This window comes from Macaca fascicularis, chromosome 6, assembly GCF_037993035.2.
Source record: "Macaca fascicularis isolate 582-1 chromosome 6, T2T-MFA8v1.1".
NCBI classification, from domain to species: domain Eukaryota; kingdom Metazoa; phylum Chordata; class Mammalia; order Primates; family Cercopithecidae; genus Macaca; species Macaca fascicularis.
In genome coordinates this window covers 110,241,422-110,265,815 of record NC_088380.1, presented here as the reverse complement: position 1 = coordinate 110,265,815, position 24,394 = coordinate 110,241,422, and positions in this window count along the sequence as shown.

Here is a 24,394-nt window from a genome sequence, read left to right as displayed (position 1 = left end):
ACCTCAAGAAGTAATGTGGAATGTATAAACCTGGCCTGCCTAATTTCAAGTGAAATACAAGAGAGAAATGCATATTAATGTAAAATGACTATAAATCAAAAGCGATTTCATTTTCTAAGGTAGTGTAAAAGCCAAACCTGTTTGAAACCATAATTCAGCTGTCATAATCTCTTAGATATACCACTGACCTTCCTTGGAAGTTTCTGCCACATAGAATTGAATGGATCAGGAGGAGCAACTTTAAATCACATGGCAGTACTGTGAGCCAGGTACTTGAAGGTAATTTAGCTCACATGAGCAAAGTCTTAACCTCAAGGCACGCTTTCCTAAATACAGGTTCCTTGTGCTATACATGTACACATATTGACCTTAAAAGCATGCACTGTGTAGACTATACAAAGAGATTCATTGTGTATTCCATGCCTGTGCTTAACAGATTTTTTTAATCAATATTGAACTTGATGCTCCAATGTTTCCAAGGAACAGCTGAAAGATTTTGTGTTGTAATTCCTGAAGCCACATTGTCTGATTAACTTAAGAATGTATATTTTATCTTGGTGTTTTACATTTATTATTAATAAATAGCAGTAGCTGACATGATTGCTTGGCTGCTTACCTCTCAAAAATGAATTATTCTATTAAAATTGTGACTTTCAGCGTTAAGCCTGAGGTAGGAAATGGGCTTGAATCTGAAATCGTGTTATCCACAAAGCTTATGGTGCTAGGGATCAAAACAATTCTTTTAGAAGGAGGGTCAGAGGAAAATCTGCCTTTGCAATTTAGGGGGACTTTTAAACTAGAGGAAATAGGTGATGAGCATTCAACTCTATCTGCAATTGTTACTGAATTTTCAATGAAGAGCTAGGGTTGTTTCTACAGATGATAATTATTTCATCATTACCCCAAAAGGCATAAGAAGATGAAATTGTTACTTTAAAAACTTATTAGGTAAGTCAGAATGTCTTATACTTGTGCATGAAGGAAGAGGGTAAGATGTGGGACACAGAGACCCCTGCTCAGAGCTTCAAACAACTATCTGGGAACTGTGTTACAAATGGGTGGGTCTATATTCTACCTTCAAGCATATTTCTTAATGAATATCTGCTCATCTCTAACAGTTTGTATAGTGATAAGGAGAAAAAAAAAAAGTCATTTTACAATTGAGGAACACAGCACAGTAATTGATTCCTTAAAGAACTTACTCTATCCACAAGGAAGAAACATTTTAAGAGTCATTTCTACTATCTACCACAAAGACTGACTGAGAATATGAAGTCCTTGGCTCCATTTCAAACTCTACCAGTCCTTTTCTGGATGAATTACTTTGTACCTCAATTTTTTTACTTAAAAGACTTCCAAGTTAGGTAATGAAAAGCTAAAAGTGAACACCCTGCATACAGCAAACTCGGAGTTTCTTTTAAAAGATACATTAAAACATGATTTCAAATTATTTTTGTAAATAATAAATGACCAATATTTCTTAAATTTCATTTATACGGACAACACATTGGGATATATGACAAATACTATATTTTAAAATAACATGTAGTTCCTCACTTCACAAATGTTACAATTTATATGGAAAAGCTGAGTTTTCAATAGTTTCCTTCATATTTTCAGAGTCATTTATAGATTGACCATCAACGATTTTATAATAACCTTATAGCCACCCCTCACACTGGATGAACAGAAGCCTACCACAAGGGGCTGGGTCACTTTTAAGGAATCTGGTATAACTTCACATAGTTTTTTGAGAAACACAATACAAGACAGGTAATAAGGTTTGGCTGTGTCTCCACCCAAATCTCACCTGGAATTGTAGCTCCCACAATCCCCATGTGTCATGGGAGAGACCCAATGGGAGGTAATTGACTCATAAAGGTGGGGTTTTCCTGTGCTGTTCTCATGATAGTTAATAAGTCTCATGAGATCTGACGGTTTTATAAAAGGCAGTGTTCCAGCACACACCCTCTTGCCTGCCACCATGTAAGACTGTAAGAGGAGTCTTTGTTCCTTCTTCGCCTTCTGCCATGATTGTGAGGACTCCCTAGCCGTGTGGAACTGTGAGTCCATTAAACCTCTTTTTCTTTATAAATTACCCAGTCTCGGGTACTTCTTCACAGTAGTATGAAAGTGGACTAATACAACACATAGTTCCGTTTTTCACATTCCCAAACCGCCAGCTCTTTTAAGCTCTTACATAGAAATAAGATTAACTAAGGACTATAAGAAAACTATTGCTTTAGTTGTCACATAAAATCTGGAATTATTTCTTCCCATCACTGAATGTACTCAATTTGCTATCTCCCACTTCATGACTCTGTTCAGAATCTCCTAAAACTACTGTGGCACACCCTGCTGCCTGGAATAAAAATAATGCACTTGTGATTCCCAGCCCCCACCACTTCTTCAGATACATGCCTTGTTTCCAGTCACATTTCTAAGCATCATGCTCAGTTGTTCCACATGTAAGGACTCTTCTCAAATGTACTCTAAAGAAAAAAAAAAAAGCCATGCCCAAAACAACTACTCCAGGAAGCTGCCACCAAACTCTACCTTACACGATTCATTTACAAAATTTGGTTCTGCTTCTGACTGGTGGGTAGATTTATTGAATTCTCTGTTATCACAATCAGTGGCAAATTAGTGGCCAGCTCTACCTCCCCCCCCGCCCAAAAAAAGGAAAGAAGTTTTTTATTTTCTGAAGTTCCAAACTCTTTCTCCTGAGAAAGTATCATTTAGGTTTGGGTGATTTACAAAATATAAAGAAGGATAGTGAGAAAGAAAGAAAGAAAATGGGAGGTGTTTGGGAAAGCCCCTGGAGAGGATAATTTTTTTCAGGGGCATGGATGTAATAGAGAAATGAGTATAAGATAAAGACGCTTTGCTTCTAGCAAGTTCTTAATTATTAATCACCAAAGTCCCTGAAGTACCTAAATAATCAAACCATGATATATAAGATGATATATATCAGATGAAATAAAGAAGTAACTACATTAAACAAGGAAATACATTCCTTAAAGAAGAAGGAACGTTCCTGATGAGAAAGATATTCAGAGAGTGAAGTGTGGGGAAAGTGACTACAAAGATAATTTTTCCATTGACTCACTGGTGAAAATGGGAAATTTATATCAGAAACAAAAGTAGCTACAAAGAATAAAGGTAGGATATTTTATTTAACCAAGAGCTGAATAACAAAATGCATATCTCATATTCACTCTCATGGTTTCAAAGATTACCTATATTTTGAGGACCCCCCATGAAGTTCTATTTCTACACCAGAGACATCAATTGAACTCCATATCCACATTTCTAGTATATACTGGACACCTCTTATGTAATGTCTGAAGGCAATTCACACTCAGCAAATCTAAGCCCTGAACTGCTACATTTTACTATTGACCGATTATAGCTTATTTAGTGAATTTATCAGTTACTCTATCATTTATCAAATATTTATTCAGTAGCTCACTCTGTGCTTGGCATTCTTCTAGGAGTTGGGATGCAACAGAAAACAAAACTTGCACAAGTATCTTGCCACTGGAGTTCATATTCTAGTGAGATTGCACAAACTAGAAAAAGATATAGAAGATATGGTTAAGTTCTTAAAACAAATAGCTGGATGCAGTGGCTCATGCCTGTAATCTCAGCATTTTGGGAGGCCAAGTTGGGCAGATAGCTTGAGCCCAGGAATTCGAGACCAGTCGGGGCAACACGGTGAAACCCCATCTCTACAAGAAATACAAAAATTATGCAGGTATGGTGGCATGCACCTGTAGTCCCAGTTATTTGGGAGGCTGAGGTGAGAGGACCACCTGAGCCTGGGAAGTTGAGGCTGCAGTGAGCCAAGATTGCATCACTGCACTCCAGCCAGGGAGACAGAGTGAAACCACACCTCAAAAAAAAAAATAAAATAAAATAAAATAAAATTGAAAAATAGAGTCTCAAAAATAAAATAAAAATAGAGTGGAAAATGGGAATTGGGGCCGGGCGCGGTGGCTCAAGCCTGTAATCCCAGCATTTTGGGAGGCCGAGGCGGGTGGATCACGAGGTCAGGAGATCGAGACCATCCTGGCTAACACGGTGACACCCTGTCTCTACTAAAAATACAAGAAAATTAGCCGGGTGAGGTGGCGGGCGCCTGTAGTCCCAGCTACTCGGGAGACTGAGGCAGGAGAATGGCGTGAACCCGGAAGCCGGAGCTTGCAGTGAGCCGAGATCGTGCCACTGCACTCCAGCCTGGGGCACAGAGCAAGACTCCGTCTCAAAAAAAAAAAAAAAAAAAAAAAAAAAAAAAAAAGAAAATGGGAATTGGTTGAAACTTTAGATGGGAGAGCTTCTGCACAGAATTTGGTCCCCCTCCTGTTTTTTGTTTTTGTTTTGATTTTTTTTTGTCTCAGAGATTATACCAACACACACTTAACTGCCAATCCAAAGACAAAAGTTAATTTTTGATGTTGCAATTGTTCTATATTCATAAAAACTCTTTAATTCCTTCAGTTATTTCCTTCCCACTGCTACGACATTAGGTCAACCTCACATAATCTCTTGCTAAAATAATTACAACAGACCTCCAACGGTTTTCCCTAGTTCCAATCTTGCACAGCTTGAATCTGCTTTTCATACGGCAGCCAAAGAGATCTTACTAAAGCATAATCTTTAGGACTGCTCAGTTTTCCGTGAATAAAATCCAAATGAGCTATATTCCTCTCTAGCCCCTTCTCCATCACCATCACTCTCTACTTCACTGTACTCTCAAGCCATGTATTGAACTACTGACAATCCCCTACCTCATCATCCTTTCCTTGTCCCTACATATGCTATTTCCTTTCTATGGAATGCTTTTTATTCTCTCCCTCTCTTCTCTTTTATCTTTCCTCCCTCTTTTATTTTCAACTGGATAGATTCTACCAGTATTTCAGTTTAGACATCACCTTTTGCAGAAAATCATCCCTGGGACCCCCTGGAACAGAATCCCGGGGCTTACTACAGCATGCCCTGCATACCCATATCAGAAATCTTACAACATTGTATTGAAAACACAATCGCTTATGTGATAGGATAATACTTTATAAAATTAAATATATTTTTTATCCATCTCTTTTATTCAAGCAGGTTGTTGGCCCTGTAAATGTTGCTTCAGGGAGCGATGCATAAGGGTAGAAAGGAAAAATTGTCCATGAATCCCCCAGCTTCCAGAGGGTGGAGAGGATTTTTACATGTAAGCAAATGACTAGGTTGAAACATGAAGGCAAATTTATTTCCCTATAATTAGAAATAAACCATCAGTTACGGGACAAGGAAGGAGTTGAGAACAGAGGTCTGTGAGATCAAGACGAAAGAGAAACTGGACTTGACTCCTACAGCAGTCTGTGGGGAATGACTGTCGTGCATCTCTGCACATGGGTCCATAGGCAGTTTCCAAAGATTTTCTAATCCCCAACGTGGCCATGTGAAAAGGAGAATACCCCTAGACCTGAAGCAGCCATGCAGATCAGGGTGGTGGGTGACCCTACGGTAGTCTGGAGCAGTGGGGACTGAGGACTTTATGCTTTGGCACTGCATGAGATTCTAGATTTTTTGGTATAACTGAGATGGAAAGATCTACAATTACCAAAGGTAACTGTGGAAGACATGCCTAGCTGCTTACTCAATATCTATCTACTCCTCCACCTTATTAACAAGAATGAATTTTCTTCAGGGTGGCAATCTGCCTACAAACAACCTATGATTTACAGCCTTCCTCATAACTAGACAATGAGATGCACATGTCCTTGGAGAGACTTTCTGGAAAGCTTTTGAAAACGCAGCCACCGCAGCTGACATGCAGATTTTGCCCTTTGCCTTTCCTCAATTTCCTGTCTGTGCGTTAATTGGTGACATTGAAGACTGTCTTTGCCACTGTATTATCCCCAGCAAAGTACATGCTGCAAAGGGATCATTTAGTAGCTATTATTCAATAAATGCATGAGACCATCTCTCCATATATGTAAGTTACTATTATTTTTGAGCATCAAGTTTCCCAAAGACCTAAAATAAAAGAACAGCATTTAGGTCACACATTCCTTAGCATAAGGACCTAACTATTATCTATATTAGGAACATTTTTATAAAGCCTGATGTGATTTTTTGTAATTAACTCTAAAACAACAAAAATAATCAGTGGCAGTTGTGAAAATCTACTTTGAATCACTGTTTATTCTATTAGTATAAAGACTTTCCCTTTACTGTCATTGTAAAGAGCCCCTAAAATTTTCTGATCATGCTGACTTTTCTATGAATAAAAAAGTAAAAGGCAGGGCAAGATAGTTTATGCAAAGATAATACACAGGGATTATCAAATCTCAGGGATTTGTCTCTATGAACATCCTTTTTTCTCTTGCTCACACTGGGTCTATTGACAGTGTATGTGGTTCTCCAGAACAGCTCTCCTCCCAGGCTTGGCTTAGCATTCTATGTTACTTTCATCCTTGGCACCTTTATGTCAATAATATGCCTCCAAGGTCACAACTGGGGGAAAAGAGAGTGCTTAAAGATCTCACAACAGCCATCAGATGTTCTGAGATGACAGTGAAGCATGACACTGCCACCTACAATATATTGCTAGAACTAGTCCCACAGGGCTGCTTAATTATAAGAATGTGAGGAAATATATTCCTTCCATGCTCCCAGAAGAAGAGAAATGGACATGATGATCATCTGCAGTCTATACTGCATAAGCAGTTTTTAGGAGAATGTGTTCATATTCCTTAAGACAAAGGTTCTCAAACTTTTTGGTTTCAGGGTCTCTTTTTACCATTAAAATTTATTAATGGTCTTAAGAACTTTTGTTGATGTTGTCTATTAATATTTTCCGTATTTAAAATTTAAAACTGAGAATTAAAAACATATACTTATCAACTCATCATATAAGAATAATAAGCCTACCATGTGTTAACATAAATAACATGTCTTTTTAAATATAAAATATTAATCTTTTGAAAATGAACAACAAATAGAGAAATGGTATTATTTATACTTTTGGAAGTATCTTTAGTATGTTTAGTAAACAGAAGATAGCTACAGTCACATATATCTACTTCTGAATTCAATCTGTTGAGATATCATACTTTATGTAGCCTCTAGGACAAAAGTCTCTGTGTAGTTTTGAGAAAATGACATGATAAATGCAAATAACATCTTTGTGTTATTATGAAGGTTATGTTGACCTCATAGAACTCTGAAAGGGTCTCTGGGAACTCCAGTGATCCCACACCATGCTTTGAGAGACATTGCATGAAGGTGGTTAATGTAATTGCTCAATGGCACTGCCAAATGAACAAAGGTAAAATGCTCGCCACCTGTAATGTCTTCTATTTTTCTTTACTTTTGCTCTGAAAGCCTTTATTAGGTGAACTCATTGTACTTTGATTGAAAGTATTCAGTTCCTCAATAAAGGGATAAACTTGCCTGCTGATTTTTCCAGAAACGATCTGTGAAGAATGTCTCCATTATCTTAAATAATAGTATTGTTTTCTTCTTCTGGTGTGCCTTTACAACTTCCTTAGTGAATCCATCTGTCATTTTCTGATCAGAAGCTGAATAGGCACATTTGCTTTCATGTCCTCTTTAATCCACTTTCTCTATCTGTCAAGGCCCTAAATCTCATACTATAAGGGTCGTTATCCCTAGCACACTCTTTCCTCCTACCTGTGGAGTTTAATATCTTACCCTTTTTTCGATAGCCCTCTGGCTTAAATCCTTTTATCAATAGGACTCATGGATTCACCAAAATGGCATAAAGTCACTGCTTCCCATCTTCTTTCTAATTAAAGTATTCAAATTAGCAAATAGTTACTGAAAGACTACCAAGTACAAAAAAAATCCTAGTACATACAAAACATTCTGCAGTTATTTAAATAAATTCAGTTTAAATTATGGGCTCTTAGCAGTGATTTAAAAGTTAGCAAAACAAATAATATATTGGAATAGAAAATAAGATATAAAAAGTCAGAGGATGAAAATAAAAATGTTTTAATTTGAGATTTCACACTTTACATAAAAACAAAGCTAACATAGCTATTTTCTATCAATCCAAAATATGAATATATTATGTATCATCGCAAGGACAGAGATGAGCACCATGGATTTTAGTGGTATCAGTCTCTCAGAACCTACTCTCTCTAAGAATGTAAGAATTGGGGCTGGGTGCGGTGACTCACACCTGTAATCCCAGCACTTTGGGAGGCCGAGGCGGGCGGATCATGAAGTCAGGAAATCAAGATCATCCTGGCTAACACGGTGAAACCCCGTCTCTACTAAAAATACAAAAAACTAGCCAGGCATGGTGGTGGGCACCTGTAGTCCCAGCTATTCGGGAGGCTGAGGCAGGAGAATGGTGTGAACCCGGGAGGCAGAGCTTGCAGTGAGCCAAGATTGGGCCACTGCACTCCAGCATGGGTGACAGAGCGAGACTCCGTCTCAAAAAAAAACAAAAAAAGAATTGGGCTATGCATTTTCTTACTTCCAAAACTAATTTCTTTAAAAAGGGCATTTTCATAGTCTGTTTATCAGTAAGTTCAGAATTAGAACATACTATTTATTTCTAAGAATAGTACAAGTGCAAGCGCCTAACAAGGATGATAAAAGTCCCAATACGGGGCAAGTAATACCCTCAATGGGGATTCAGTTGAATTATTTGCCTTCCTCACACTATATATAAACTCCTTGCCATGGATAATTTTAAAACATTTAAGTGCATAGAACTAGTTAGAGAGTGAGAGTTGTCTGTTGGTTTGTTTAAGATGTGGACATGGGTAGCATTTACTGAGTGCCAATCATGTGCTAGACCTCACATTAAGGTTTTGACCTTCATTCATCTTCATAATCACCCTGTCAAGTGCTGACCTCCTGAGATAGACTAGGAAATGGGAGACACAAATAGGTAAGGACACCCACCAGACAGGAGCCCTACCTAAGTCTGTCTGGATCCAAATGTTATAGCCCCTGATGTGGTTTGGTTCTGTGACCCCACCCAAATCTCATCCTGAATTATAATTCCCACTGTTAAAGGGGGGACCTGGTGGAAGGTGATTGGATGATTGAGGCAGTTTTGCCCCAGTTGATCTCATGACAGTGAGTGAGTTCTCACGAGATCTGGTGGTTTAAAAGTGTGTGGCAGCTCCTGCTCTCTCTCCTGCCACCATGTAAGACATGCCTTGTTTCCCCTTCTCCTGATTGTAAGTTTCCTGAGGCTTCTCCAGCCATGCAGAACTGTGAATCAATTAAACCTCCTTTGTTTATAAATTACCCAATCTCAGGTAGTATTTTTACAGCAGTGTGAGAACAGAATAATACAGCCTCCAAAGCAAAACAACTTGTCGGGAGTCTCAGGTACAAAACTGGGACCCATCTGTGAGTCAACTTTCAGTGGAAGAAAACTCCTACTCTACACTAATGTCCCGATGAAAGCCCCAGCTTGGAGCATTCTGCTATCAGGGGAGGGGAGACCTTGCTGCTTAGAGCCTTAAAAGACAAACAAAAGTCCTCTATATTATTTAGTATGATCAGTTTGAGGGCTACGTAAAGGCTGTCAGCAGGTTTCCTCAAGTTCCTTCCTCTCTCTCTCTCTCTTTTTTTTCTTTTTCTGAGACAGAATCTTGCTCTGTCACCCAGGCTGGAGTGCAGCGGTGTGATCTCCGCTCACTGCAAGCTCTGCCTCCTGGATTCACGCCATTCTCCTGCCTCAGCCTCCCAAGTAGCTGGGACTGCAGGCGCCCACCACCATGCTAGGCTAATTTTTGTATTTTTAGTAGAGATGTGGTTTCACCGTGTTAGCCAGGATGGTCTCCATCTCTTGACCTCGAGATCTGCCCACCTCGGCCTCCCAAAGTGCTGGGATTACAGGCTAGCCACTGTGCCCAGCTCCTTCCTCTCTTTTTAACCTCAGCTTCCCAATCTATAAAATAGAACAGAGTTCTCTGGTGTCTGGGAATTACTTCCTCAGTTGGCCAGGGAGTGAATCAGCTCCTCATTCCTTTCTTCCTTCTCCAAAAATAACTTCACAGGTGCCCTGGGGCTAAGCCCTCAAGACTAGTGGGACAAAGTAGCATCCTTCCCCATCTGAGGGCTAGCAGACAGGCCTGCTGAGCCCCATGCACCTGACCAGACGTCAGAGTACAGCTTCTCTCCCAGAGAGAACAAACAAAGACCCCTCCAGAGTGGAGACACCAGGTGGGGATGTAAACAGGGGCCCTGAAGATGAGTTCCCACTGGCAAGAGCCAATGAGGCTCAAAGCTCTGGGCTGCTGGGCAATGGCCCCTTTCATGCCCTCTATATGGTCATTGTTTTTGGCAGCTTCACACTCACCTTGGGATTCCTCATCCCTGTTTTCTTCTCCTCCATGGTAGCTGGAGGCCAGAGCCTGCATGTCTTGGTCATGTCAGCCTGCAGTAGGGGGAAAGCATGCTGACTTGATGCCACTGAAGCTGTAGGTGAGAATGCCGCCCTGTGGATGCCCATGCCCTGCAGATGCCCACTCCAGCAGGAAGACTTCGAAGTATCCTTGTCTTGGTCCAGTGTGAAGGGCCTCAGCATTCAGCAACTTCCCCTCCCACAGAAGCATCACCCTCTCAAGAGGTCTGAGTTCCAATGCTGGCTCTGCCACTCACTGGCTATGTGGCATTGTGCAGTTCCTTGATTATGTGACATGACATAATATGGACATAATTATGAAAATGATATAATATTCATAACATAACATTTGGGACATAGTAATTGCTTAATACGTGTTAGTTTATTATTATTATTACCATTCATATTTATTAGCTGTGCAACTTTATTAGTCGGTCAAGGCTATCATAATAAAATACCACAGACTGTGTGGCTTAAAAACAGAAATTAATTTTCTCACTGTTCTGGAAACTGGGAGTCTGAGACCATGGTGTCAGCATGGTCCAGTTCTGGGTAGGGTCTCTCTCCCTGGTTTGCAGTAGCTGCTGTCTCAGTTATATCCTGGAGACAGAGAGATATTTCTCTTTCTCTCTTAGTCTATTTGTACTGCTACAACAAAATATCAAAGACAAGGTAATTTATAAACAATAGAAATTTACTTCTCACAGTTCTGGAGGCTGAGAAGTCCAAGATCAAGGGTCTGGTAGGTTCAGTGTCTGGTGAGGGACTACTGACTACTTTCAAGATAGTGCCTTGTTGCTGTATCCTCCAGAGGGCAGGAATGCTGGGCACTCACATGGCAGAAGGGATGGAAGATGCAAACTCACTCCCTTAAGTCCTTTTTAAAGGTTATTAATCCCATTCATGAAGGCTCCACCCTCATAACTTCGTTATCTCTTTTTTTTTTTTTTTTTTTTTTGAGACGGAGTCTTGCTCTGTCACCCAGGCTGGAGGGCAGTGGTGCAATCTCAGCTCACTGCAAGCTCTGCCTCCTGGGTTCACACCGTTCTCCTGCCTCAAGCTCCTGAGTAGCTGGGATTACAGGTACCTGCCACCACGCCTGGCTAATTTTTTGTATTTTTAGTAGAGATGGGGTTTCACTGTGTTAGCCAGGATGGTCTCAATCTCCTGACCTCGTGATCCTCCTGCCTCAGCCTCCCAAAGTGCTGGGCTTACAGGTGTGAGCCATGCCCCCCCGCCCATCACCTCTTAAAAGGCCACAGTTCTTAATACTACGATATTGGCTATTAAGTTTCAACAAATGAATTTTTGGAGACATTCAGACCATAGCACTTTTTTTTTTTATTTTTATTTATTTTATTTTCTGAGGCTGAGTCTCGCTGTTGTCCCCCGGGCTGGAGTGCAATGGTGTAATCTTGCCCCACCACAACCTCCACCTCCCAGGTTCAAACAATTCTCCTGCCTCAGCCTCCAAAGGAGCTGAGACGACAGGTGCCTGCCACCACGTGGCTAATTTTTGTATTTTTGGTAGAGACCTGGTTTCATTATGTTGGCCAGGATGGTCTCGAACTCCTGACTTCAGGTGATCCACCCGCCTCAGCCTCCCAAAGTGCTGGGATTACAGATGAGAGCCACCCCACTCAGTCACACTTTTTTGATAATGCCACAATCCTGTTGGATTAAGGCCCCACCCTTATGATCTCATTTAATTGTAATTATCTCCTAAAGACCCTGTCTCCAGATACAATCACATTGGAGATTGAGGCTTTCACATATGAATTTTTGGGGAATACAATTTAGTCTATAGCGGCAACCTTCATCAAATAACTATTTAAATAAACTGCTTTAAGCCTACTTTCATCATTTGTAAAATTGAGACAATTGTACCTTTTCTCTCTACAGGGATGTGAGAATTATTAATATATAGCAAAGTACTTGGCACTGAGTGTTCCATAAATGTTAGCTCATTTTACCTCGATCTCTACTTACTAGCTATTTGACTTTCACTTGTTACTTCACTTCTCTGATCTTCAGTTTCCTAGAACTGTGAGTTCTCAATGAGATGACGCTTAGTGCACAGTAATGCCAAACACATATTTGCTTATTAATATTATTATTGTTCCTGTTGTTATTAGCCCTTCTTACTAGCTGTGTGACCATGGACAAGTTGCTTAACCTCTCTGAGACTCAGCTTCCTTGTGGGGGAAGAATCACCCACTCTCCCAGCTTTGCTGTGAAAATAAAATGGCTGCACCAGTTTTGCCTCTTGACTCTGTGACTTCAGGCAAGCTCCCTTCCCTCTTTGGACCTAGGACCCTTCAACAGCCCCATGGATCCCAGGATCTTGGTCTTAGCAGCTGTGGGAATGATGAAGAATAAGGAGAAAACACTTTCAGCCTGATGCCTGACTAGAAACGGTACTGACCTGTGAGGGCCTGTGCCTATGCCTGGGGGCAGGGATAGGCTCACTGCTGAGGAGGAACTTGCCTCTGTCTCCACAGAGCTTCAGCAGGCCTGCATAATTGTCTTAGACCACCAGGCCCAGCAGATACTTTCCCAGAAGCATCACAAACTCCTGACTCAGAATGGGGATGGGGAGAGGTACAACTTCCTCCCCAAATGTGAAGGGCACCATTTGAGGTCAACTGCAGGGAGCAACCTCCACCCATCTTGTGCCTAAGAGACCCAAAACCCTTTTTAAGGCCTGTATGACCTTGCCCTACTCTAAATACCCTTCCACGCCCTACTGGAAAATATCCAGAACCCTTGGGCGATGTGAAGGGTGGGATATGGACTGCAATAACCTGAGGTCAAATTCCTACCCTTTCATTGATTATTTCTGCACAAATTCAGTTTTTTGCCTTGGCTCTGCTATCAAATAATTATTTTTTAGACCTCATTTCCCCCAACCAAAAGAAGAAGAATTTATTTTTCACATGCATTGACCTTTCTCATTCTATGATTGGAGTCAGGGTCTGATTAACATATCTATCTATTATCTTATCTCTTGACATGTGTTCCTTTTTCAGCATCTTTTCCACATAGCTGTGGAAACAATACAAATATTAATGATTATATGATTGTTAATCATCATGTGAAATTCAAAACGAACTCTAGACCAATCTCATAACATAACTGTCTAAGATAAACAATGAAAGTGAACAGCTATATGGAACCTCACCAAATAGCTGTTCACTTTTATGCCTTACCAAGTGGTAGAAGTAAATTAAATAGTTCAATAGTTACTAAAATTTTTAAAATATTAATAATCATATAAAATATGCTTGAAACTTGAGAACATAAGGTTCTCTAATTGCTATCCCCAAATACCACTGCTTATTGAGAGACAGTTGCATATGATAAGGGAAAGCTTGGATTTTGAAATGCATGAATATTGAGCCTCTTCTCTCAAATTTTAGTTTTCACCCAAACTATTTCTCTTATTGAATCATTTAAAAATGTAGGGAAAGGTGAAAGCCCGTCTCTACTAAAAAACACAATAAATTAGCCGGGTGTGGTGACGGGCACCTATAGTCCCAGCTACTCGGTAGGCTGAGGCAGGAGAATGGCGTGAACCCAGGAGGCGGAGCTTTCAGTGAGCCGAGATGGTGCCACTGCACTCCAGCCTTGGCGACAGAGCCAGACTCTGTCTCAAAAAAAAAAAAAAGCGGAGAAAGACAACAGTGTCAACAATGAAAAACCTTAAATTCTACATCCAAGATTCAGTATGCATCCCTGAATCTTAGACATAGAATTTAAGGTTTTTTATTGTTGACACTGTCTTCAACAGTTTGGGTTGCAGGACAGTTCTCCAGGTGGCCTTGAGTGACCCAGCTCTCTCCTCTCTCTCACTTGTAGTTCTCAACAATAACCATAGAAAGGCTGGGCACGGTGGCTCACACATGCAATCCCAGCACTTTGGGAGGCAGAGGCGGGCGGATCACAAGGTCAGGAGATCGAGACCATCCTGGCCAACATGGTGAAACCCTGTCTCTACTGAAAATACAAAAATTAGCTGAGCGTGGTGACGCATGCCTGTAATCCCAGCTACTCAGGAGGCTGAGGCAGGAGGATCACTTGAACCAGGAAGTCAGAGCTTGCAGTGAGCCAAGATCACGCTACTGCACTCCAGCCTGGCGACAGAGTGAGACTTTGTCTCAAAACCAAACAAACAAACATAGAATGTGCTGGAAATGCAGCATCCTGAAATAGGAAGAGACTGTTCAGAAGAGCCCCGGGGCTATTTCAATCTCCCCTAAAAATGGGATACCCTTCAACTCAGTAGTCCCTCATTTGTGATACAAGTGGGGCACTCACAGATGAGATCCATCTGCCCTAAGCAGCTTCCTGAGCCTTGGTGGACTGGTTGGCGGTGAATCCTAGGCTTCTGTTGTTTCTGGCTGCGCATCTGTAAATAATAAATCTGGTTTGTCTACCTTGTTGTGTCTGGGGGTATTCTGTCTTACTGGACTCAGACAAGTTTAACCAGGGCACAGCAAACCTACTTTGCAGAGTTCACTAGCAAAAAGTGTGAAAGAATCATTTTAATCATTACAGGTAAGACAAGGAAACATGCAAGGAACTAATCCAGTAATTCAGTAGATCACCATCTTTGGAGTCAGAGAAACCTAAATCTATCTCCCACTTTCATCGTTTTTGGAGGTAAAATGCTAGGCAACTTATTCAATCTCTGTGGTCATCAGTGTCCTTATATGTATGGAGTCCTCATCTGAATGATTAAAATGACATAGTGCTTGTAATGTACCTGGCATATTTGAGGAATTCAAACTAACTGGCTAACATCTTTCTTTTGACTAAGTTATAAGACTGATATGGATTTGAGTTCTAATTTATATGAATAAGCAATTTTTAAAATACCCAAACTTTCTGGAGTATTCCCTTTGTCCTATTCACTTTCATGTGATTTGCTTTGATCACTATAGAGAAACCTGCATCATTCAAATAAAGAGTAGTCTAAGAAGAGAATCAAAGGTCTTATCTTCACTTTGCTGACTGAAGGGTCTTGAAACATCCTTTTACCAAAATGTTTTACACAAGATTTAGAAACACGATTTTTAAAGGATTAAGCTAATACAAACTAAATATAATATTTAACCAGCTTTATAAATTAAGTTCTTGAGAAAACTCTCAATTAAGTGTCTGTAATATTAAAATTAATATGTATAATAATAATACTTATTCCTATAATGTCACTTACTGCAGTCTCAATGAAATAACTCTGTTTTATCAGCCTTAATTTCATGTTGGAGAAGCAAAGTGCACTACTAAAAATAATGCAAGACTGAAAGAAAGGATTAGCATGCAAATGAGAATGCAGTGCCTTTTGAGTCCTTTTGAAAGGTAAAATGAATGAGGACTGACAGCTTTCATCTAAATGATTAAAAATGATTTCAAAGGAATTGAAGAAAAAGATACAATTGACAGTTTACTAAAACAGCTCAGATGGGCAAGGGTAGGTGTGTATAAGAATGGTGTGGTCAGGAGGAATATCTTTAAGTAGTTTGTTAAAATGTTAAAGGTGGTCTTCTTTACAATGGAAACAATCTCATATTTGAACTTAAAAGTGGAAAATAAATCCAAAGAAATGAATCTATCAAATAAATGATTCAAGAAACAAACCTAAATTCTTCAAATCTGTGAAGAAGACTGCACATGAAGCATAACAAGAAGTTTTCATTTAGAAAAATAAAATAGATTTGAATATTCCTTCATATAAACTCTACATAATAAATGCAATGATCAGTAGTCTTATTACTCTACACATGCACACACACTTACAATAAAATCCTCACTGTGATAATTTCCCATAGAAAATATTTTTTTTCTTTTTTTTGACACGGAGTCTTGCTCTGTCACCCAGGCTGGAGTGCAGTGGCGCGATCTTGGCTCACTGCAAGCTCTGCCTCCCGGATTCATGCCATTCTCCTGCCTCAGCCTCCCGAGTAGCTGGGACTACGGGTGCCCGCCACCACACCTGGCTAATTTTTTGTATTTTTTTTAGTAGAGACGGGGTTTCACTGTGTTAGCCAGGATGCTCTCAATGTCCTGACCTCGTGCTCACCTTGGCCTCCCAAAGTGCTAGGATTACAGGCATGAGCCACCGTGCCCGGCTGGAAATGTTTCTTTAATCATTACTCTAACATGTCTCTAAGCCTACATTTATAGATACAGAAATTATTCTGATAACATCTCTATGTATTTGTATGCCATTTTCAAGCCATCCTATACATGTCTCTACACTTCCATATCTACTTATCTGGAAGTAGAAATTATTTTGTTAATATCTGTAGCTGGTAAATATTCCTATGTCATTTTCAAGTCTTAAATCTATTTTACAAATGAGACAATCCCATGAAAGCTTTTCTCAACTTATTGCATTTGTCCATAAAGGTGGCACCTCCCAAGAAGAAGTCATTTGGGGACTGTTGACAAAGTGTGATTGTGCTCATTTTTTGACTTAAATCAAATCATTTCTGACACAGTTCAAATCCTTAGGAACCTATCTACAGCCAATTCAAACAAATAAACACTCAAATAAGAAAAGTAGAATGAAGTCCTGCTGTCATACATTTCACTTAATAGTTGCTTTCCTGATGTATCCTAGAGGAGTGTTTGAAAGGACAGTATGTATTATTCTGTGATGTCAAAATGTCAATTCAAAATCCATCTGTTTTAGCAGAAAAATAATACTTTGTCATAAAGCTGAGCTAACAGCCAGTGTTCTACCTGGCACCCAGAGGAGATTGCGAAAATCCTCTATTGTCCTACCACAATATTAGTTATTATTTATAAGGCCTTATGGAAAAAAATAGTTGTCTGACATTCATACAGTTTTCTTAGGGGAAATATTCTCTTTTTCCAACAGTGTTTAAAGCACATTCAGGCAGCTAGTGGTATGGTTATTTACCTTGATATTGAATTATTTTTCTAAAGTTTGTCATTTTAGAGAAAAGATGATAAATATTGATAAGGTTTAGTCATTTCCACAACTTCCATACCAAGAAACAACAGAAAACTAGGAATAAAATAAACATTTTCTCCCACTGTGTGCAAAATACATTTCATTCAAATCTAGTGTGAACGCCCCCTCGAGGCTGCAGTTCATAGAATTTTGAGAATGGAAGCATATCAAAGGTAAGATTACCAAATTAGTATCAATCTAGTATAGTTACATAATCTTGTATAAGAGAATACAAGCTGAGACTCTCTTCTTTAGTATATTTGTAGCTGTCTTTTTGGTCTTTCTCGCTTCATTTTGCAGGTATGGCAAACATCTTTTCAAAATATGTGGGTTTCTGACTAACAAAACATTTGGAGGCTAATTGGTCATCTGGTGCCTATCTATCTTTCAAAAACCACAAAACTTAATGAGCTTGCCAAAGAGACCAATTTACTTTTAATAAATAAAAATTGCAAAAGGTCTAGCCTTAACATTTTATCTGAGATGTGATAAAAGTGTGACTGATGAATTTTTTTATTTATTTCTTCTAAAATAAATGGGATACATATGCAGAACATGCAGATTTGTTACATAGTTATACATGTGCCATGGTGGTTTGCTGTATCTATCGACCTGTCCTCTAAGTTCCCTCTCCTCTCCCCCCACCCCACAACAGGCCCTGGTGTGTCATGTTTCCCTCTCTGTCCATGTGTTCTCACTGTTCAGCTCCCACTTATGAGTGACAACATGCAATGTTTGGTTTTCTGTTCCTGTGTTAGTTTGGGGAGGATGATGGCTTTCAGCTTCATCCATGTCCCTACAAAAGACATGATCTCATTCTTTTTTATGGCTGCATAGTATTCCATGGTGTATATGTACCACATTTTCTTTATCCAATCTATCATTGATGGGGATTTGGGATGGTTCCAAGTCTTTGCTATTGTGAATAGTGCCGCAACAAACATATATGTGCATGTGTCTTTATGGTAGAATGAGTTATATTCCTTTGGGTATATATCCAATAATGGGATTTCCAGGTCTAAAGGTATTTCTGGTTCTAGATCCTTGAGAACCATCATACTGTCTTCCACAATGGTTGAATTCATTTACATTCCCACCAACAGTGCAAAAGCATTCCTATTTCTCCACAGCTTCACCTGCACCCATTGTTTACTGACTTTTTAATCGCCATTCTTACTGGCATGAGATGATTCTTTTAAAAGCAGGTTTCACAGAGAAAAATAAACATAATATATACAAAAAAAGGGCTAGAGAAGTAGGGAATGGAGTAATGATTTCTTAAACTAGACAATATTCCTGAATTTATTTTGAGTATCTCTGAGCATTGGAGAAAATTTCTTCCCAGCCTCACACCAATTATAATAAAATACCTTTTCGATTACAGTTAAGGATCTCTGGAAATACTCATCTTATCAAACCCCACACCTTCGTGTGTAAAATGAGAGTGTTAGAGCCTATCAATCTTCCATTCCCTTGCTCTTTCCCTTCCCGAGTATTAATGAGCATGTCAGGCTTGTGGTTTACACTGGATCTAATGTGCTACATCAGTGAATACAGCAGACCTGGTATCTGGACCACTGAAGACCTACGGCCTGTGAGGGAAGGCTGACATTATCCACACACACATATTTCAGTTTCAATTGTGATAGGTAGTATAAAGAAGCAGTGCAGGGTGATACACACGCATTTAACAAGGAAACATGACCTAGTTTGTGGTTGGAAGAGAAGTCTTCCAGGCAGAGAGAACTATATCTGAAAAGGCCCTGAGGTGAGACAGAGCCGGTCAAGTCTGAGACATCAAGAAGAACATGTGGGTAAAACAAAGAGAGCCACAGGGCAAGATCAGGCAGCAGAGCTGGCAAAGAGTCAGATCCAGGGAGTCTCTGAGGCCACATTAAGGATCTGGGGACTTATTCTGAGAACAAGGAAAACTATCTAAAGATTGTAAGAAGGAGAGTGGTATGAATCAATTATCCCTGAGGTTAATTCCTACTCTAAAATTGTCTATAAATCTATTTTTCTCTTATTATTTAAAATGGAAGTAAGCAGGGCTAGCATGATTTTGCTATAGAGATTATAAATTGACATAGAATTCAGGTTAATGAATTGCAACTTTAGGCCAGGCGCAGTGGCTCACATTTCTAATCTCAGCACTTTGGGAGGCTGAGGTGGGTGGATCACGAGGTCAGGAGATTGAGACCATCCTGGCTAACACAGTGAAACCCCGTCTCTACTAAAACTACAAAAAATTACCCAGGCGTGGTGGCGGGCTCCTGTAGTCCCAGCTACTGGGGAGGCTGAGGCAAGAGAATGATGTGAACACAGAGGTGGAGCTTGCAGTGAGCCGAGACCACGCCACTGCACTCCAGCCTGGGCGACAGTGGGAGACTCCGTCTCAAAAAAATATATATTACATAAAAAAAAAAAAAAAACAATAATTAGCTGGGCCTGGTGGTGCATGCTTGTAGACCCAGCTACTCGGGAGGCTGCAGCAGGAGAAACACTTGAATCGAGGAAGCGGAGGTTGCTGTGAGCCGAGATCCATGCCACTGCACTCCAGCCTAGTGACAGGAGACTCAGTCTCAAATAAAAAGTAATAATAAAATAAATAAATTGCAACTTTATTATTACATTGTTAAACTTAATTTAGCTCATTAGCCGCCATCCCTCAATTTCTAATGATAACAAGATAATTCAATCTTTACAACTCAAGGTAAATAACAGTCACTTCTTCTTTAACCTTGATCTCTGTTTAGATCAACTCAGTCAATTCAGGTTGTTCCTTAGGATTCTTCCACAACTCCCACTCCCATCTGGTTTCCCTTTCCCTGTTTTATTGGACATCATCTATGCTTTCAAAGGCTCTTTCTATTGCCAGGTATCTGACCCAAGGATTTTGACTCTCCACATTTTGTGGAATTTGTCTAGTCTCCTTTATAAGACACTGACATTTTCCACTGATGTCCTTCATCCTGCCATAACCCAGATCAAGTATGGATCGACCCCTTATCCTGACCCAGGCTTCTTTTTTGTACAATCCCCTTCCCCACACTTATGAGGACAGGACTCTGAGTACCACCAGGCCTACTGCCAGAGCCGTTTCTCTCAGCTTTTGCTGTTCTACTTCTAGATACGAGTCTTCCCAAAGAGATTTATAGTGTCACCAACCTACACATTCTGTGAGTCAAGACCAGCCCCTTCCACTCACAGATTCCCCTAAACATATGCATGTTTTTATTTACTCTCAAGCCCCACTCCCCACCCCACACTGCCCAGACCATGATTCCAGGTAGCCTTCGAGTTCTAGTCTCATTCCCTCTGATCTTCCAACCACTGATCAAACCCGGCTCCATTTGACTGGGCACACTGCTTTCATGTCATTCATACAGTCTTCCGTAGTCTGTGGCTTATTGTATGAACTCTGTGCTATGAATCCTCTAAGTTTTGCTCTTGGTATTCAGAGCCCATCGTTTGGAATTCAAACAAAACAAAACAAAGCTATTCTCTCTGAATATATTCCATCCCTTCCAACTCAGAAGAGCTTTGACTTTCAGACTATTTACTTTGCAATAGATTTATAAAAGTCTACCTGAGAGCTCAAAACCCAAGAATTGCACTCTTTATTCCCTTTAAATTATTTTCTGTGTTCCCTTCACTGGGGCAATGTGCCTCGGCCTGTCAAACTAGTTCTATGGGTAGGAAAGTTCCAGGATACAAACAAAAGAGAACTGTGGAAAGGATAAACTACATCTGATATTCTTTCAAACTTATAACAAAATACATAAAAGTAGACACTAAGATAAGATAACAGATGGGAAGATTTGAGATTGGAAATACAGCCTCTTGTGCTAATTTGCAAAGGAATAGAAATAAAACATTTCAGCTTTTGTTTCCAGAATGAGGCTTCTCTTTTAATATGCTTACTCTTATAAATTTACAACAAAGATGCCACCTCTTATTGACGTATGTCAGGAAATATGGAATTTTTACCTAGAACAATGAGTATCCTTGAATGTTGAATTTGCTTTCACAGGTTCACAGGAAGTAATTAGAATGACTTTCCTTATAGCTCTGGCACTCACAGAAACCAGATTCCAATAACAATCAAGGCATGTCTTTCCCTAGATACAAGGTATTTTCATTTAAAATAAACTTATATCAATGTGTTGTCTGAGACTTTGGTACTCAAAATATAGTGCAGGAACTACAAGCAAAGTCATCAACTGAGAGCTTGTTGGAAATGTAAGTTTTCAAGCTTCTCCTCAGATCTAATAAATTAGCATCTACATTTTAGCAGAATAGATCCCCAAGTGAAGTATCTGCACAAACTTTGAGAAGCACTAGCCTAAGATATTACTCTATTTGGTTTCTCTTTTACAATAAGCAAATGGGACATTTTATTAAAGATAGATATAACCAGTAGTAATTAAAAGCTTTCATCTGAAAATAAAAGGTAATGTTAATGCCATTGTCACACCTTGCAATGCTGATATATGTAGTTACCTAACAAGGTACAGCACTTAGTCACTGATGACCCAAAAATACAGAATATGAGTGAGACTGAACTATCTGTTCTTAATCTGTTATTTCCATGCTAACATAAATTATATCAAATGCAGTGGCAAGACAGAGTCTGACTTGGTGGAATTGAATTACTCATCAGCACTCACTGTATCTGGTAACTAAATTGATACAGTAAATAAATTGACTGTTGTGGCCTAAAATTTTTGTTGTCTTTAAATATTTTCCTGAAAAATGTCCTCATGATTTCTCTTGTATGTTGTCTGCGTGTGTGCACACACGCATGGTTTTAAACCTATCACAAAACTGAATAGTATAAATAAAAGAAAAGGCATTAAAGAAAGAGTTACTTTCAAGACTTTAAAAATATTCATTGGAATAATTCATACACTGATTGAAGTTGTGTTGATGAATATTACTTAGTTGAATGTAATCATATTGACGATTGTACCATCAAGCACCTGAAACCATCTGTGGCATGTCTTTTCAGCATTCACAATAAAATCTTACTGTGATCATTTCCCATCCCGCTCCCTTATGCAACAATGCATGGCTATGTCTCCAGAGCCAAAGTGAAATTGAGAGTTCAGCAATCATTCTGTAATTTCCAGTGCCAGGTATGGTCTTGGCCCTAGTGGATGCTTATAAATGTTTATTGATAATGATGTCTTATAAAGCTGCCACTATTTGCTATGAATTACCCAGATTGCCTTTTGGAATTGTGCATGTTTTCTGAATAACTCTAAACTTCATTTTGATTCTTCAACCATGGCATGTCTGTCTATCTTGAATTACTACTTCCAAACTGCTGTGGAATGTCGAATTTTGAAGGTTTAATGTGCTATTCCACTTTCAGTCATCTAATTCTATCTATGAAAATAATATAATACTGATGAACTGCGAAGACCAAACCTCAAAATTCATTCTGAATTATTTCTCAGGCAGAGGAAGTGGCTTGTTCCAAGCCATCTATAATTTCTTTGCTCTTGTAGTTGATGGCACATAATGGTGAGGCAGCTGGTTGGGTTGGAAACATAATAGAAGGCAATTCCACCACCATTACCATCCCTTTCATGAAACTTAGTGATCTAGAAAGAATGACAACAATATCTGCTGCCTATTTATGGTTTCGTGCCTATGATATGGCTTATCATATACCACGCTAGGTCCTTTTCATTTGTTACCTCAGTTAATCTTAAAAACACCTTATGAGGTAGGTGTTACTATCATCATTATTCATGTTTTACAGATGAGGAAACTAGGAACCAAAGCCGAATAGCTAATAAGTATCACAACCAGGATTCAAAACCAAGCTGTCCTGCTCCAAAGCCTACCTCTAAGTCTTTCATTACCATGAAAACCTAGTATCATTCCCTGACTGAAAATATCCCATCCAAACTTAAATAATACTGTTCAGATGAATATAATCAACCTTTATATGTCTAAAGTAGAAACCTACAAACATATATGTACTCAAAGAGACTTAAAAATTGAGCTGTTTCTGCATCGTAATTGCTATGCATGAAGTGCCACACACCTGGTACGAAATGTAAAATGCAAATGAAGTAAGAATGACTATACCATTCCCATTGGATAATACCTAATCTCACAGACATCAATGCAGATGGCCAAATACACATGAAAGTAAGAATCTGTATTCTCTAAATAGGACATACATGTATCATACATTCCAGTTTTAACCTACATATATGGATGTCTACTGTTTAGACACACAAAGAACTATTCTTGCCTAAGAAAATCTTCAAGACCCACTGAATTCAGAAGTCCACTTCAGGAATTTGTTCATTCCATGCACAGGGACCTCATTATGGACTGAAAAGCTTATTAACTATAATCAAGAAGGTCCTTTTGGAATTATCTTTCTTAGCCTACTTCCAAGGGAAATCATTTGTGGTTTTCTTCAGGGCAATGGTTATCAACCAAGTGCGGAGACTCATCTTCAAATGTTCTGGACTAAATTTACTATAATAATGATAACTGCTCTTTCGGTATCCTGATCTTTTTAACTGCTGTACATCTTTTCATCTATTTCCATTTCCCTTAGGTAGAGTGCAGGCTAAGAAATCATCAGACCCATTTTTCAATACTATATATCATCAGAAACAATTTTGATAATCATATTATTAGTGTGCATAACCCCTACCTTCAGAACTCTGCTGAAAGAGTCACCTAAATGTCCTGCTCTTGTTCACATGCTCTATTTATATCTGCAAATGTCAAAAATTCTAAATGAAGTGTATGAGCCTTGCTTGATAAAGCGAGATGGCTCTCTTTTGTAGCAAGCAAAAAAAAAAAAAAAAAATAGTTAATAATATCCTAGCACCTACTTAAAACTGATCTCTAAGATTCTTTAAAAAATGTTCTTTAGTTAATTCAGGTGATGTACATTTGTATCCTGGTTCAGGAATAGTTTTTTAATTATGATTATTTGGGAGAGAATATTAGATTTATTACCTTTGCTAATGAACACTTTGATA